Here is an 18,043-nt window from a genome sequence, read left to right on the forward strand (position 1 = left end):
GCTGACTGTTGGTGGGAAAGAGAGAGAGAGATCTGATCTAATCTCTCCCTCTCTCTCTCTCTCTCTCTCTCTCTCACACACACACACACACACACACACACACAAACAAACACAAACACACAGGCAGGGTTGGGATTCAAATTTCTTAACAACCAGTTCTGTGGGCGTGACCTAATTTGTGGGTGTGGCTTGTGACTGGCTGGGCATAACTTGTATGTAAATATTATAAATATTTATATAGATATTGATTTTTTTTATTAAAAAAAGAGCAACTTTTACCCAAAATCAGGCAGGCAGACTGAGTTGCTCATAGAATCACAGATTCACTTAGAGATCTGCATTTCTGTCATCAGCTATCTGAGTCTGCCACATAAAATTTCTTGCAAGCAAACTCATAAAATTTGCTAGCAAGCAATCCTACAAAATTAACCCACAACACAGCACGTATGTAAATATTGAATTTTTTATTTAAAAAAAGAGCAACTTTTACCAAGCAAACTTTTATCAAGCAAAGCAGGCAGGCAGATTGAGTTGTTCACAGATTCATTTAGAGATCTGTGTTTCTGCCATCGGCTATCTAAGTCTGCACTGCTTCAGTCCTAAGGATTAACTAGAGATTAACTAAAGATCAGCTAGAAAGCAAGAAATCCAATGATTTCCTGCTTTCTAACTAATCTGAATCTCCCGGCACAGCAAAAGAGCTGATGGTCGGAAAAAGGAAAAATAGCAACTTAGCAGGCCAGGTAAGGAGTGAGTGGGCGGGAGTGTTTCCACAGGACATGTGAGTGGCACAGCCTTGTGTTCCCATGCTGCCTGGATTAATTGCTTTGGGGGGGTGCTCTGGGGGTGGCATTTCTATGCGGACCACCAACATTTTCACATGGACCACCAGTGGGCCACGGTCCACCAGTTGGCGACCACTGCTTTAGATGGTTAGAAAAAGGTCAAGAGCTGGATCTGAAAATTTGTCCATAACCTCCTTAGCATGCTTGAAAGAGGTAGCGGTCCTGTTGAAGGGCATTCCCAGAGGTTATATTAAAGAAGATTGTAAAAAAAGTGATGGGAATTCAACTAACCACATCTTTAACTGTGACTATTTTACCTTGGTTCTGTCTTGTATTTTTCCACAGGAAGAAATCTTGCTAAAAAGCAAAGCACTGACAAGAAGGGAGTTAATAAAAGAGACAAAGAATGTGTATTCAAATAAGATATGCCTGTCTATAGCAGCTATAGAGTATGTGGCTCATGTCAGGTAGACTGGTCTGAAAAGATTAACATTGTATCTCTTTGCCTTCCTGTAAATTTCCTCCTCACCCCTCCCTTGAATTAGCACAATAAAAGAGGACAGCAAAAGCCTGGGAAAGCAGAAGAAAGGAGCAGGAGAAGGAGAGAAGCCCGGACATTTTCCATCTGTTCCAGGGCAGCCAGGGAATCCCATCTCCCCAGGCTCAAGTGTTGCCTCATTTTGAAGATTTCTTGTGTTTTGTGTGTTTTATTTCTTGTGCTTGCTTGGCAATCACTCTTGTGAGAGTCTTGCCTAGCCTCACCCTTGCGAGGGTCCCACTCTATCTCGCCCTTGCGAGGGCTATTTTCTCACCCTTGCGAGGGTTACTTTAAACTTCGTCCTTGCGAGGACTAATTCACCCTTGCGAGGGTCCCACTGTCTCGCCCTTGCGAGGGCTACTTTAAATCTCACCCTTGCGAGGGTTATTCTCTGAGAGGAATTCAGCAATCAACCAGAAGGGCGAAACAACAGACCGGTCGCTCAACGCGACATTTAACCTAAACAGTTTATCTAGATACTTTTTAATCATGGTTTGGCCATGAGCCTGGGATAGAACTGTCATTTGTTCAGTCTTAGGTGGGGAAAGTGTGCTCTTCCTGATCTGAGTTGAATTCTTAGTAGTGTTCGATAACACCCATGATATTCTGAACCACCTACGAAGGTTAGAGATTGAGAAAACTGTTCTAAAATCTCAAGTCTTCCTAAGGAAGCAGCAATGATCAGAAATGGTGGACAGAGATTGGCCTGCTAGGATTCATATGTGAGCTACCAGACAGTTTGGTCATCACAACCTGGAAGAAAAGATCTGTCAGTTTGATGTGATCATTATTTATTTATTTATTTAATTTATATTGCTGCCTATTCACCCATGGCAACTCAAGGCGGCTTACAGAATGTAAACCACATTTTTTAAAAAAACAATGAAACTAACAAACAAAATCAAATAAAATAATACAGTACAATAGAACAAAATCTGGAAAAAAAAAATCACCCCCCAACTCCCACCCCCTGCCCCCGTGACAGCAGATTACACAAGCCATTTGATGGGCTCCATCCCGCATTGGATTTCGCTGGCTCGCTGGCAGAACCAGGTCTTCAATGCCTTCTGGAAGAGTATTAGAGAGGGGGGGCATTCTAATCTGGGGGAATGATATTCCAGATAGAGGGAGCCACCATGGAAAAAATTATTATTAATCATGGCAAAAATTATTGTAAAATTGGGCACAACTCACTTAACAACCATTTTACCTAACCATGGAAATTTTGGTCCCAATTGTGGTCATTAGTTGAGGCTTATCTATATGATAAAACAGATTTTTCATCCTATTGATTCATTTATATTAATTTATCAATTCCAAAAGGAGTACTTTCCTAAATATTCCATTTACTGTTGATTATTTGATCAAAACAACTCTTCAGAAAGTAATTAAAATGATACTCTTCAACTTGAAATTCCATGTTTCTTCTAGGTTTAGTGAAGAAATGATATTTATTTTATCTGAAATGGGCTAATTCAAGCATGCTGGTTTGCTCTCACTTTACCGGACGGCAGTTTTTTAAAAGATCACTTGGTGGAGCTAGATTATTCTCTAAGTGAAAGGTCTGGGAGCAAAGCACACTGCCTGAAATCTTTGTGAGAAGGATTTTACTGAAAATTACAAATAAAATATTCAGAAACAATTTAGTGATAACGACTTTTCCTTGGGATGGTTCAGGAAGGCCAATATAAAGGCAGTGCTGCAGCTTGCCATTAGCCCATTGCTCTGGTTCTTCAAAACTGAAAAAAGAAAAAAATAGCTCAATTCACCAGCCATGGATCAAAGAGACTTTCAGTTCTATGCTATATGTGAGGTATTTTGTTTTATTGCAGTTGCATAATGTTTATTTTTGGAGAAAGTCTCTCAGTTAAAAGATAGCGTATGCATAGTAAAAAAAGTGTAAAATACTTAGAATGGAGAATGTACTGGTTATTAGTCATTTTTTCTTACTCACATGCATACTAGTTAGGTGAAACTTTTCCACTTCACTGGTAAAACCGATATAGAATCTGTCAATATATTCATTATTGCAAGACTTCCAGATAGCCGAGACTTACTGTCTAACAACGCATTATACGATTATACTCTAATTTCTGTGTGGTTTATGCTAGACATGAAATTGGAACCAGGGTGTCTCAACCAACTGGATGACTTACCAGATCTACTTCAGCAGCAATGGTTGTAGCATACAGGTTGCTGTGTTCAAAGAATGACGGCGGTCCTCACTCCGGTCTGCCGCCTGCATGGGAACTCCCATTGGCTGATGCCACTTGACAGCCGGCTATAAAAGGAGCTGTCAAACTGCATCAGCTGTTGTCACCAGCTGACTGCCAGTTAGCCTCGGCAGCCACGGCAACCCTTTATTCGCTTGAATAAAGCCTGTAAAAAGTCACGCCTGTGTCCGTCTCAGTCTCTAACGCCGCTCCACAACACTGGCGACGAGTATGGGATCCGATAAGAGACAACCAGGCAAAGACAGCTGAGCACAGTCACTGTCAAAAAGAGCCGAAGCCGCTGAGAGCTGAATAACGTCACTGCCGCTGATGCTCTCCACGAGCGCGAAGTTCAAAAACTCCCCAGCTGAGGAGTCAGATGCCGCCTGACAGGCGCAGCCGCAAGCGCTTTTCTAAAAGCGCAAATTTAAAGCTCCCACAGCTGAGGAGACCGACGCTGCCGCCTCAAGATGGGTTCAAACCCGACATTTCCTCCATTCCAGCCAACGGGTGAAACGTGGGAGTTGTATATAAACCAGTTCGACTGCTTCCTAAACGCAATTGACCTGACAGAAGCCCGACCGATCTGAGGAAAAGATCCTATTTTCTGAGCTTCTGTGGAGCTGCTGTTTTTGACACAGCCTCCACACTAGTATCCCCACACTCTGTAAAGGCTAGGAGACTGGCTTTTAGAAGGAGAGTTCAGGCTGAGGGGGAAACCATTCGTCAGTATATGGCAGCCTTAAGATCAGCTGCCATACACTGTGGTTTTAGAGATTACTTGGAAGACATGCTGCTTGACCAAATTGTAGGAGGGGTTAGAGACCTAAAGCTACAAAGGCGTTTACTAGCAAAAAAGGACTTAACCCTAGCCTTAGCCATAGAAGAAGCTCAGGCTACTGAGCTGTCTGAGCTATCAGCAGCTGAGATTCAGGGGAACCCCATAAAGCAAGGAAGCTCTACCATTCATTTTGATGAGGTTTCCCTAGAGGAGGAACTGCTTGATGTAAACCGTCTCAGGCAACCAAGACCCCCTCCAGAGATGCCAAGGAAAAACACCAACCCAACAACCAGACAGCAACCCAATTGTCTGAGCTGTGGGGGGGCACATCTCAGGTCAACATGCAGATTCAGAAATGTCATCTGCCTAAACTGCCAGAAAAAAGGCCACATAGTTAGGGTTTGCCAAGCTGAAAAAACCTTCCCTCAAAGACCTCAAGCCACTTCCTCCTTCCAAAGGCAAGTTGAAGATTGCTACACCTGTTACTACTCAGACAATACCACCCCTGGGTCTAACAAAATAAGTATTTTTGTCTTTTTAGAAGGTAAGCCCTGCCGGATGGAGGTAGACACTGGGTCAGCCCTCTCCATCATCTCGTGGGCCACCCTGAAGAAGCTGCTCCTTACACTGTCCAAGAAGAAGCTGCTCAACTGCCACCTGACTCTCCGAGACTATCAGGGAAAGACCATCCCAGTCCTGGGGAAAGGCAAGTTCCTAATTCAATTCCAGAACTTTAGAGGCCACTTGCCTCTAGTGGTTGTAGATGGTGCCCTTCCCAGCTTGCTTGGGCTAGATTGGTTCCCTGCCCTTGGCCTTAGTGTAACTGGAATTCACTCTGTAGTGAATACCGAAGTAGACACCCTATTTAGGGACTATGCTGATGTTTTTAGTAATGAGCTGGGATGTTACTCTGGTACCCCCATCTCATTTGATGTAGACCCACAAGCCACCCCCATTCGTTTAAAACCCCGCAGAGTCCCTTTTGCCATTCGCCCTAAATTGGATGCAGAATTAGATAAGCTAATTAATCAAGGGGTATTAGAGCAAGTAGATTTCGCAAAATGGGAGACACCCATAGTCACCCCCCTTAAAAAAGATGGCAGCGTGCGAATCTGCGCAGACTATAAAACATCCCTCAATCGTTTCCTCCAAATTAGTGCATACCCAGTCCCCGTAATCCAACACCTGCTGCACTCCTTTGAGCCAGGTACAATTTTCGCAAAGCTAGATATGTCTCAAGCATATCAGCAGTTTCCTCTAGACAAACATATTGCTGATCTGCAAACAATAGTTACCCACAGGGGCGCTTTTAGGTGTAAGCGTTTACAATTTGGAGTTAGTGTGGCCCCTGGTATCTTCCAGTCCCTTATGGAGAGGATTCTCCAAGGACTCCCTGGTGTAGTCCCATACTTTGATGACACTTTGGTCTCTGCCACCAACAAAACACAATTATTACTTAGGGTTAGGTCAGTTATTGACCGTTTTAGGCAACACGGGTTAAAACTCAAAAAAGACAAGTGCACCATTGCCACTAAGCAAGTGGACTTCCTAGGTTATCGAATTGACGCCTCTGGAATACATCCTATAGAATCAAAAGTCAGGGCCATCCATGAGGCACCCACCCTCCAACAAAACGGAACTACAAGCCTTTTTAGGTCTCCTGAATTTCTATGCAGCTTTCCTTCCGCACAAGGCTTCTATAGCTGAACCTTTACATAAACTTTTAGATAAGAAAGCTCCTTGGCACTGGGGACAGAGAGAAGCCAATGCTTTCCAAGCAGTCAAATCCCTGCTAACTTCAAATGCAGTACTAATTCAATTTAACCAACAGCTTCCCCTGGTTTTAGCTGCAGACGCTTCCCCCTTTGGTGTGGGGGCAGTACTCAGCCATAGGCTACCAAATGGCTCTGAAGCCCCAATTGCCTTCTTCTCAAGAACATTTTCTGCAGCAGAAAGGAACTATAGTCAAATTGATAAGGAAGCCTTAGCAGCAGTTGCTGCTGTCAAAAAATTCCATGAATTCCTTTATGGTCATTACTTTGAGCTTATAACAGATCACAAACCGCTTTTAGGCCTTTTAGCAGGAGACAAGCAAACCCCACAGGTACTATCCCCGCGGATGACCAGGTGGACCCTGTTCCTAGCCGCCTGCTCATATAAGCTGGTACATCGCCCAGGAAAGAACCTGTGCCATGCAGATGCCCTTAGCAGATGCCCTCTACCAACACCAGTAGAAGACCCCGCGCCCATCCATGTCATTTTTGATTGCAACGAACTCAACCTGCCCATCTCAGCTGAGGATATTGCTGCCCACTCCAGAAGGGACAAGGTAATCTCCCAGGTCCTGGACTGGGTGGGGAGGGGGTGGCCTGAAATTCAGTACACCCCTGATTTCATGCCATTCAAGACCCGCAGGCAAGAGTTATCTTCACTACAGGGCTGCTTACTATGGGGGACAAGAGTAGTCAACCCCACTACACTACAAGAGCCAATTTTAAAAGCCCTACACGAAGGCCACCCTGGCATTGTGAGGATGAAGGCTCTGGCCCGCAGCTACGTATGGTGGCCAGGCTTGGATGCCCGAATCTCCAGCTGGGTAAGCATGTGCCAGCCCTGCCAGGCAACTAGATCAGCACCACCAGCAGCTGCCCCAACTCAATGGGAGGATGCTGGGGCCCCTTGGTCCCGGCTGCATATTGACCTGGCTGGCCCAGTGCATGGGTGGACCTTTTTAGTCATAGTAGACTCGTTCTCTAAATGGATTGATGTGGCCTTGCTTCCCTCCACAACTACGCTGGCTGTCACGAGAGCCCTGACTAGACTGTTCGTCACGCAAGGCCTCCCTGACACTTTGATATCAGTTCACCTCTTATGAGTTTGGGGTTTTTGCAGCCAACCTGGGCATCAGGCACACCCTCACAGCCCCTTTTCACCCTGCAAGCAATGGGATGGCTGAGAGGGCTGTTAGGTCTGTAAAAGAAGCCTTGGCCAGGTTTGGCCAGGCAGATTGGCACTCCAAACTATCCAGTTATTTGCTCACCCAGCATTCCACTCCATTCACCACCAACAACAAGTTCCCTGTAGAACTATTGATGGGCAGACGCCTTAGGACCACCCATTATGCCCCTGGCACCCCTCTAGACTCTGACAGCCATGCCAGGGAATTCACCCTGCAAGACCTGGTTTTTGCCAGGAACTATGCACGGCACCCACTATGGATGCCAGGGCGAATAGTTTCAGTTACAGGACCCAAGTCCTATGGGATCCTCTTGGAAGATGGTCGAGTATGGCGTCAGCACGTCGACCAGTTAAGGAGGCATTGGAAAAGAGCTGCCGTTGACTCCCAGGGACTGCCAGACACACCGGTCTACCAGCCGCCTGAAGCCTACCCGCCAGAGGTCCCGGTCTACCAGCTGCCTGCAGAAGCCTATCCGCCGAGCGAACTGGTCTACCCAGCGGCCACAAACGGTTCCCCGCCAGACGACCTGGTCTACCCGCTGAACCCCAAGCCATTCCCGCAGCGAGCCAATCGGAGGGACCTACCTGGACAGCAGCCGGTCACTCGGGAGAGGACTTCAGAGGGCCAATGACGAGCTCCAAGCGACGCCCTGGAAGCGAGGGACTCCTTGCAAGCAAGCGAGTCCCTAGGACTACAGCGATCTGGCCGTGAGCGAAGACGGCCTACCCGGCTGCACGACTACGCATGCTCCTGGCCAGGGGAAAGGAGTGCTGTGTTCAAAGACTGATGGCGGTCCTCACTCCGGTCCGCCGCCTGCGCGGGAGTGCCAACCACTCCCATTGGCTGATGCCGTTTGACAGCCGGCTATAAAAGGAGCTGTCAAACGGCATCAGCTGTTGCCGCCAGCTGACTGGCAGTTAGCCTCGGCAGCCGCGGCAACCCTTTATTCACTTGAATAAAGCCTGTAAAAAGTCAAGCCTGTGTCCGTCTCAGTCTCTATCGCCGCTCCACAACACAGGTCATGCAATTTTCCATTGAGATATACCAGTTTTCATGGCAGGAGTTATTCCCATGTGGTTTGTGGGAGTGGGACTGTGTGTGTCTGTGTCTGTGTGTGTGTATGATGAGCAAATGGCAATGACTCTTGCCCCAAAGTTGTGGACTTATATACTTATATTAGACATCTGGATGCAAATATTTGGCTTATCATTTTGGCATCATTAGAGTTTATGCCAATGCTGCTGTTACCTTTAATGTGTGAAGTTGATTGTTACATTGGGAAGGAAAAATACAATTTCATAGCCTGAATCCATTTCAAGTATTGACTGATAAGTTTAATAGATGGACAGAATTTAAGGGGTTATTGTGGGACTTTTTCCTCCTGATTTGTTCTACCTGTCCGCTCCAGCAGGCTAATTATGCTTAGGGTCTCCTTAGCTATGGAATGCCAGTTGGCTGAGAAAGCATGCATTTTCTGCTGTAGTTGTTACTGTATGAAGCATTCTTCCTCTGGAGATGGCCCTGATACTACCGTCTGTCTGTCTGTGTTTCTCTGTGTCTGTCTGTCTATCTGTCTGTCTGTCTCTCTCTCTCTCTCTCTCTCTCTCATTTTTATGCCACTCATCTCCCTATACTGCTAGATTTGCATAAAAATTTGTGTTAAAATTTGTGGAGTGTTATTTTCCTAGCTGATGAGCACTTTGATTTTTATATTTAGGTTTGAAATTATTTTTACAATTTTTGTTTTTATTTTTATTTAATATAAAAGCCACCTAGAATCCCTTGTTGAGATGAGGGGTTATACCAGCTGATTTTCAAATAAGTGCAAAATATCTTTGATGGGGATGACATAAACATCTTCTAAAATAAAGTAAGCTATATTCTTTACAATGGAGGAATGGACAGATTTCAGCAGCTGAGACTCTGCTTTTTTAAACTCTTATTTTGGCAGTGAAGGATCTGGTGAACCGGGTGGTAGCAATGGCAATGCTAGAGTAAGAAGGGAAATAAGTGTATTTCATTTTTGAAATATAAAAAATAACTCCTGTTATTTTGTCCATAGTTCATATTATTTACCCTTCATTTCTGAATTTTTTGTTACATTTGTTCTTGTTTCTCCTTGTTTGATGTCACCTGAACTGGGACCACCTACATGACAAACAGATATGATTCTTGTCAGCTAGAATACATTAAAAATGAATGGTAGTTGAAAAAAGAAAAGTTGCTATTGGAAAAATGTTTCTCCTACCTTTTGTACTTGATCAGTCTGAATTTTTTTAAAAAAAAGGCTTGGATTAATAATAACATTCTGATTGGAGGATTTACATGTCCTCATTTCATGATATTTTAAGTGACTTATGAGCTTAAGAAGTCAAATTGTTCCTTTCCTGTTTTGGCTCTTGCTTCAGCTTTTGCCATATACAAATCTTACCTATTCTTGAAGTCTCCATCTAGTTTAAAATGAAGATACAGTTAATCAGTCAGTAAATTCCTAGTCTCTGTAAATTCATTCAGCTCCAGATATAGGTCAATTGCATTTGGCACTTGGGTAGTTTGCAGAACATCTATGCATGCACAAATTAATCAAATCTAAGGTATTTTGAAAAGGTTTGTGCTACAAAGCTTTGAATACACTGTTATAACCCCAAGTGAAGCTTCTTGAACTTATATTGCAAAAAAGTTTATTCAATATTGTAGGTGTTATTTCTAATAGAAAGTTGTAAGTATTGAGTGATAAAAAAATGCTAGTGCAATGAAAATTCTAATATTGTACACACCTCAGGTAAATGTAACGTACCTTTTCACCAAATAATTTAAGATCCATTGTCTCACTTTGCTCATTTAGTTTCTACAACAAACCTGGGAGATAATTTAGACTGAGTGCTAATGATTGGCCTATTGAATTGGCAGATTAAATTATTTAAGTGGCTCATTACTTCTGTAACAAGTATCTCAGCCAGTGGTGGGATTCAGTTTTTTTACTACTGGTTCTGTGGGCATGGCTTGGTGGGCATGGTTATGTGGTCATGTGACTGGATGGGTGTGGCTACGTGGTTAAAAAAATAAAATAACCAAGAATATATAATGTCTCCTGCTGGAGCAGGGGGTTGGACTAGATGACCTCTGAAGTCCTTCCAGCTCTGGATTGTTGTGCTGTTTCAAAGCATCCTCTGAAGCTGCATCTAGTGCCAGGGTTTATGGTCCTTCCTTCTTCTCCTTTTTGTTTCTCCCTCCCTCCCTCCCTCCGTCCATCCATCCATCCATCTCATTCACTTTCCTTCCCCTTCCTTTCTTTCTCCCTTTCTCCCTTCCCTCCTTCTTTCCTTCTTTCTCTCCTCCCTCCCTCTTTCTTTCTTTCCTTCTCTCTCTCTCCCCTTCCTCCCTCTTTCTTTTTCTTTCTCCCTCCCTTTCTCCCTTCCCTCTTTCTTTCTCCCTTCACTCCCTCCCTATTTTTTTCTTTTTCTTTCTTTATCCCTTCCCTCCCTCCCTCCCTCCCTCCAGTGATAGAATTTTGAATCCAGTGATGGGATTCAAAAAATTTTACTACCAGTTCTGGGCATGGCTTGGTCAGCGTGGCATGGAGATGTAGCAGGGGAAGGATACTGCAAAATCCCATTCCCTCCCTACTCCACTAACCTGCTTTCCAGCTCCATTGTCCTGTGCAGAGCAACAAAAGAAGAGCCAGCCAATCATCTGGGACTCGGGAAGCAGGGAATAGATGGGGGCAAGACCAGTCAGAGGTGGTATTGCCAGTTCTCCGAACTACTCAAAATTTCTGCTACCAGTTCTCCAGAACTGGCCAGAACCTGCTGAATACTACCTCTGCTCTTTCTTTCTTTCTTTCTTTCTTTCTTTCTTTCTTTCTTTCTTTCTTTCTTTCTTTCTTTCTTTCTTTCTTTCTTTCTTTCTTTCTTTCTTCCTTCCTTCCTTCCTTCCTTCCTTCCTTCCTCCCTCCCTCCCTCCCCCCTCTCTTTTTCTTTCTTTCTTTCTTTCTTTTTTCTTTTGTTCTTTCTTTCTTTCTCTTTCTTCCTTCTCCCCTCCCTCCCCCTCTCCCTTTTTCTTTCTTCTTTCTTTCTTTCTTCTTTCTTTCTTTCTTTTGTTCTTTCTTTCTTTCTCTTTCTTCCTTCTCCCCTCCCTCCCCTCTCCCTTTTTCTTTCTTTCTTTCTTTCTTTCTTTCTTTCTTTCTTTCTTTCTTTCTTTCTTTCTTTCTTTCTTTCTCGTTCTTCCTTCTCCCCTCCCTCCCCCTCCCCCTTTTCTTTCTTTCTTTCTTTTTTTTCTTTCTTTCTTTCTTTCTTTCTTTCTTTCTTTCTTTCTTTCTTTCTTTCTTTCTTTCTTTCTTTCTTTCTTTCATTCTTTCTTTCCTTCTTTCTTTTTTTTGTTCTTTCTTTTATTCTTTTGTTCTTTCATTCTTTTCTGCATCCCCAGACCCCGTTTTGGGCCTAGGAGGCCTCCCTGCAGCCTCAGGATGCAAAACGGGTGTGAGGGAGCCACACTGCACCCCCCCACCCCGTACCCTGTTTTGGACCTAAGAGGTCTCCTTCCACTTACCTGGGAGCCAGAACAGGGCACGTGGGGACTCCTGGGAGAGGTGGGGCGGGGCCAGTTGGTCCTCTCAGCTAAAATTTAAAAAATATATTCTTCATTAATGCTGTTCAATTTTTCTTGATGTACAGAAGTTTATTTATTTACGTGTTTATTTATTACATTTATATGCCATTTATCTTGCCTAGAAGTTATTGTATATCTTATACTTACCCCAATTGAATTAAGACATCCTCAAAAGAGTACATAGGTATGTTTATGTATGTATGTACATATATAATTCTCAAAATACTTAGAATTGGCAACATGGAATATATATCCAATCAATAGGTGCACGTTACACCTTTTTATATGCACATGTATTCACATTCATATGCACACTACATGCATACAGTAATATTTCCTTTACTTCTTTGGACAGAAAAAGCAAAACAGAACAGGGGAAAGAAAATGGAATAGAGATAGGCTGAAGAAACAGATAACTGCACTAAGAGGAAGAGAAAGAAATGGACAAAATTGAATCAAGTTGAGCAGCTAGAGAAAATAACTGGGCAGAGAAGGAAAGAAAACAAGACCTGCATTTAGATATTACAATTCATAATGGAAGGGATGAGCCCATCTTTTCCAGGTGGCTAAAGAGGATAACCTCCAGAGCAGTGGTCACCATCCGGTTGGCCACAGCCCACTGGTGGGCCGGGAGAAAATTTTGGTGTACCGCAGAGAAATCTCATCCCCAGAGCACCCCCCCCCCCAAAGCTTTTAATCCAGGCTGTGCAGAAACACAAGGCCCGCAGGAACCCTCCCCGCTCACGCACTCCTTACCCCGCAAACTTGCCTGCTAAATTGCTATTTTTTCTTTTTCCGACCATCAACTGTTCTGCTGTGCTGAGAGATTCAAATTAGCTAGGAAGCAGGAAATGGTTCAATTTCTTGCTTTCTAGCTAGTCTTTAGATCTTTGGCAACCGAACTTCCCTTAGGACTGAAAGTTCTGTTATTCAATGGCAAGCAAATTTGAGAGGCTGAGCTAGCCGATGGCAGATAGATCACTGAATGATTCTGTGAGCAACTCAATCTGCCTGCATGCTTTGCCTGATTTTGGGTAAGAGTTGCTCTTTTTTAATATATAAAAAATTCAATATTTACATACATAGTGTGTTGTGAGTTAATTTTATGAGTTTGCTTGCTAGCAAATTTTATGAGTTTGCTTGCAAGCAAATTTTATGTGACAGACTGAGCTAGCCGATGGCAGATAGATTTCTGAATGAATCTATGATTCTGTGAGCAACTCAATCTGCCTGCCTTCTTTGCCTGATTTTGGGTAAAAGTTGTTCTTTTTTTCATAAAAAATTCAATATTTATATATTTATAATATTTACATACAAGCCATGCCCAGCCAGTCACCTGACCACCAAGACACACCCACAAATTAGGCCACACCCACAGAACTGGTTAGTGGTCCTTGGGATTTAAAATTATGAGTTTGGTGGTCCCTGAGGTCCAAAAGGTTGGTGACCTGCTCCAGAGGCTTCTTCAGCAGTGTTATCTTTATGAATGTTGTGTCTATAGAACTGGCTGGAGTTCCCAACCAGGTCCGCCGTTCGAGCGGGAGTGCCGACCGCTCCCATTGGCTGATACCGTTTGACAGCCGGCTATAAAAGGGAGCTGTCAAACGGTATCAGCTGTTGCCGCCAGCTGATCTGCCGAGTTAGCCTGGCAGACGCGGCAACCCTTTATTCTGCTGAATAAAGCCCTTTAAACGTTCACTCTGGCTCAGCCTCGTATCTCCGCCGCCCCACAACACTGGCGACGAGGGCGGGATACTATAAGAGGCTACCAGACGTCCAATTGCAAGAGCTGGTCAGTGAAAAAGAGCGAAGCCACCGGGCGCTGAAGCCGCAGCCGCCGACGCTCACCAAGAGCGTGAAATTTAAAGCCTCCTCAGCCGAGGAGACAGACGCCGCCTGACAGGCGCAGCCGCAAAACGCTCTTCTAAGAGCGCGATTTTCGAAGCCACAGCAGCTGAGGTGACAGGCACTGCCGCCTCAAGATGAACACCAACCCGACATTCCCACCTTTCAAGCCAGCCGAGGAAACGTGGGAGTCATACAAAAACCGGTTCATCTACGCTATCGATCTAACAGACGCTGCTGAGCACAGGAAAAAATCCTTCTTCCTCAGTTACTGTGGGGCTGCGGTTTTTGACACCGCTACAGCACTAGTTGCCCCTCGCTCTGTAAGAAACATCCCTTGGGAAGAGCTCCAAGAGATTCTTTCCAATCACTACTCACCTAAACCCTCCCAGATAGCTAGGAGGCATGCCTTCAGAACCAGAAGGCAGGCTGAGGGGGAGTCAATTAGTGAATATATGGCAGCTCTGAGGTCAGCTGCCTTACAGTGTGGGTTCAGAGACTACCTAGAAGACATGCTATTAGATCAGATTGTCTGTGGGGTTAGGGACTTTAGGCTTCAAAGACGCTTACTAGCCAAAAAAGACTTAACCCTAGCCTTAGCTATAGAAGAAGCCCAAGCTGCTGAGCTCTCTGCCCAATCAGCAGCTGAGATTCAAGGAACTCCTATCAGACCTAGCAGCTCCACTATTCACTCAGAGGAAGTTTCCCTTGAAGAAGACCCCATAGGCACAACAGACATAAACCGCCTTAGGCAACAAAAGCCCCCACAGGAAGGAGCAGGGCAAAGAAACAACTTCACCCCCAAGCAACCTCCCATTTGCTTGAGCTGTGGGGGTTCCCACCTTAGAGCATCCTGCAGGTTCAGGAATGCCATTTGTCTAAACTGTCAGAAGAAAGGCCACCTAGCTAGAGTCTGCCAAGCAGGGCGAACCTTCCCTCAGAGACCTCAACCTACTGCTAATTTCCAAAGGCAAGTGGAAGACTGCTATACTTGCTACCACGCAGACCACACTTCCAAGACTTCTAACAAAATAAGTATTTTTGTTTTCTTAGAAGATAAACCTTGCAGAATGGAGGTGGACACGGGATCTGCACTTTCAATCATCTCCTGGGAGACCCTGAAGAAGATACACCCCAGACTTTCAAAAAGAAGCTGCAGAAATGCCACCTGACCCTGCGGGACTACTCAGGGCAAGAACATCCCTGTCCTCGGAAAGGCAAGTTTTTAGTTCAGTTCCAAGGTTTTAAAGGCCATTTGCCTTTGGTGGTTGTTAATGGTGCCCTCCCAGTCTGCTGGGACTAGATTGGTTCCCTTCCCTCGGCCTTAGCATAACTGGAATCCATGCTGTCTCAACCTCTGAAGTAGACACCCTATTCACAGACTATTCTGATGTTTTTAGCAATGAGTTGGGCTGCTATTCTGGCACCCCCATCTCCTTCACTGTGGACCCCCAGGCAATTCCCCTTCACCTCAAGCCGCACAGAGTACCCTTTGCCATCCGTCCAAAGTTAGATTTAGAATTAGATAAGTTGCTAAAGCAAGGGGTGTTAGAGCCAACTGATTTTGCCAAATGGGAGACCCCCATAGTCACCCCACTCAAGAAAGATGGCAGCGTGAGAATCTGCGCCAACTACAAGACCACCCTCAATCGTTATCTGCAGGTCAGCGCATACCCTGTCCCTGTTATCCAACACCTATTACACACTTTCGAACCCGGCACCATCTTTGCCAAATTAGATATGTCCCAGGCATACCAACAGTTCCCTGTTGATGATCAGACAGCTGAGCTGCAAACCCTAGTCACTCATAGGGGGGCATTCAAATGCAAACGCCTCCAATTTGGTGTAAGTGTAGCCCCAGGTATCTTCCAGTCCCTCATGGAAAGGATTCTCCAAGGTCTCCCAGGGGTTGTCCCTTACTTCGATGACATTTTAGTTTCAGCAGTTAACAGATCTCAGCTCATACAAAGGGTCAGAGCAGTCCTAGACAGGTTCAGGCAGCATGGCCTCAAACTCAAAAGGGAGAAGTGCACCATCGCCACTAAGCAAGTGGACTTTCTGGGGTATAGGATTGATGCCTCTGGCATTCACCCAATTGAATCCAAAGTAAGGGCTATCCACGAGGCACCCACACCAACCAACAAGACGGAGCTCCAAGCCTTCCTGGGGCTATTGAACTTTTACGCTTCATTTCTTCCTCATAAAGCATCCATTGCAGAACCCTTACACAGACTGTTAGACAAAGAATCCCCCTGGCATTGGGGACCCAGGGAAGCCCACGCTTTCAAGTCAGTCAAATCCTTACTTACATCTGATGCAGTTTTAATCCAATTTAATCAACAACTTCCCCTGGTCCTGGCTGCCCCTTTGGCAGTTCTAAGCCACAGGCTCCCAAACGGTTCTGAGGCACCAGTTGCCTTCTTCTCTAGGACTTTCTCTGCTGCAGAAAGAAACTACAGCCAAATAGATAAGGAGGCCTTGGCTGCAGTAGCTGCAGTAAAAAAGTTTCATGAATTTTTATTTGGGCACCACTTTGAACTCATAACTGACCATAAACCACTCCTGGGGCTTTTGTCAGGGGACAAGCAAACCCCACAGGTACTATCACCTAGGATGACCAGGTGGACCTTGTTCCTGGCCGCTTACTCATTTAAATTAGTGCATCGCCCTGGAAAAAACTTAAGTCATGCAGATGCCCTTAGTCGCTGCCCCCTGCCAGTTCCAGTCGAAGACCCAGCACCCATTCATGCCATTTTTGAAGTAAATGAACTTAAACTTCCTGTTACAGCTGAAGACATTGCAACGCACTCAAAAAAAGACAGGGTAATTGCCCAGGTTCTGGACTGGGTGGGAAGAGGGTGGCCGGAAACACAATACACTTCTGACTTCACTCCTTTCAAAATCCGCAAGCAAGAATTGTCAAAACTACAGGGTTGTCTGTTGTGGGGGACAAGGGTGGTCATCCCAGCCACTCTCCGTGTACCCATCCTAAAGGTCCTTCACGAGGGCCACCCGGGCATCGTAAGGATGAAGGCCCTGGCCCGCAGCTACGCTTGGTGGCCAGGCATGGATGCCCAAATCTCCAGCTGGGTAAGCTCATGCCAACCTTGCCAATCAACCAGGCCTGCCCCACCAGCAGCCACTCCTACCAGGTGGGAAAGTGCTGGGGGACCTTGGTCTCGCCTGCACATTGACCTGGCTGGATCAGTACATGGAAGGACCTTCTTGGTTTTAGTAGACTCATATTCCAAATGGATAGACTTGGCCCTACTACCTTCAACAACCACTCAAGCAATTGTTAAGGCTCTGACCCATTTGTTTGTTACCCATGGGCTCCCTGACACGCTGGTGTCTGACAATGGCCCCCAGTTCACATCTTGTGAGTTTAGTATGTACGCTGCCAACTTAGGTATCAGACACATCCTCACAGCCCCTTTTCACCCAGCTAGCAACGGGATGGCTGAAAGGGCAGTCAGGTCAGTAAAGGAGGCACTTGCTAGGTTTGGCCAGGAAAACTGGCACTCCAAACTGTCACGTTAGCTTCTGAGCCAACATACTACCCCATGCACCACTACAAATAAATCTCCTGCGGAACTTTTAATGGGGAGGTGCCTTAGGACCACCCTGGACAGGCTACATCCCCATTACTGCTCAGACACCCCTATAGGATCTGACAGCTTGCTCAGGGACTTTGCCCTGCATGACCTGGTTTACGCCAGGAATTATGCAGGGGACCCTCTGTGGGTACCTGGACAGGTTGTGTCAGTTGCAGGGCCGAGATCCTACAGAGTCCTCCTGGAAGACGGACACCTGTGGTGCAGACACGTGGACCAGCTGAGGAGGCGGTGGAGAGGCACAGCTGATGGCTTCCACAACCAACCAAGCGACCCGGTCTACCCAGCAAACACCGATGATCCAGCCTACCCAGCAACTGCCAAGGGACCGGTCTACTCAGCCCAGCCATCCAGCACCGAAGGCTCCCTGCCGGGACCAATCTACCCAGCCGAGAGTTCCCTGCAGGACCCAATCTACCTTGCCGACGACAAGAGCTCCCTGCAGGACCCGGTCTACTCAGGCGACGCGAACGCTCACCACCGGCCCCGATCAACCCGAGAGACACCGAGCACTCCCGCCGGGCCCGGTCTACCGACAAAGGACTCTGAACTCACAACCGAGCGAGCCGGTCTACCGCCCCGGCCGATCGACGTGCCAGAAACAAACCGAGCGGAGAGGCTTACCGGATCCACAGAAGGGCCTCGCCGGCCGAGCCCACTCTCCAACAACCTCCAAGACGCTCCCCGGGGCCAAGGACTT

The sequence above is a fragment of the Pseudonaja textilis genome, chromosome Z (genome assembly GCF_049901715.1).
Source record: "Pseudonaja textilis isolate UNSWEBS1 chromosome Z, rPseTex1.2, whole genome shotgun sequence".
NCBI lineage: Eukaryota > Metazoa > Chordata > Lepidosauria > Squamata > Elapidae > Pseudonaja > Pseudonaja textilis.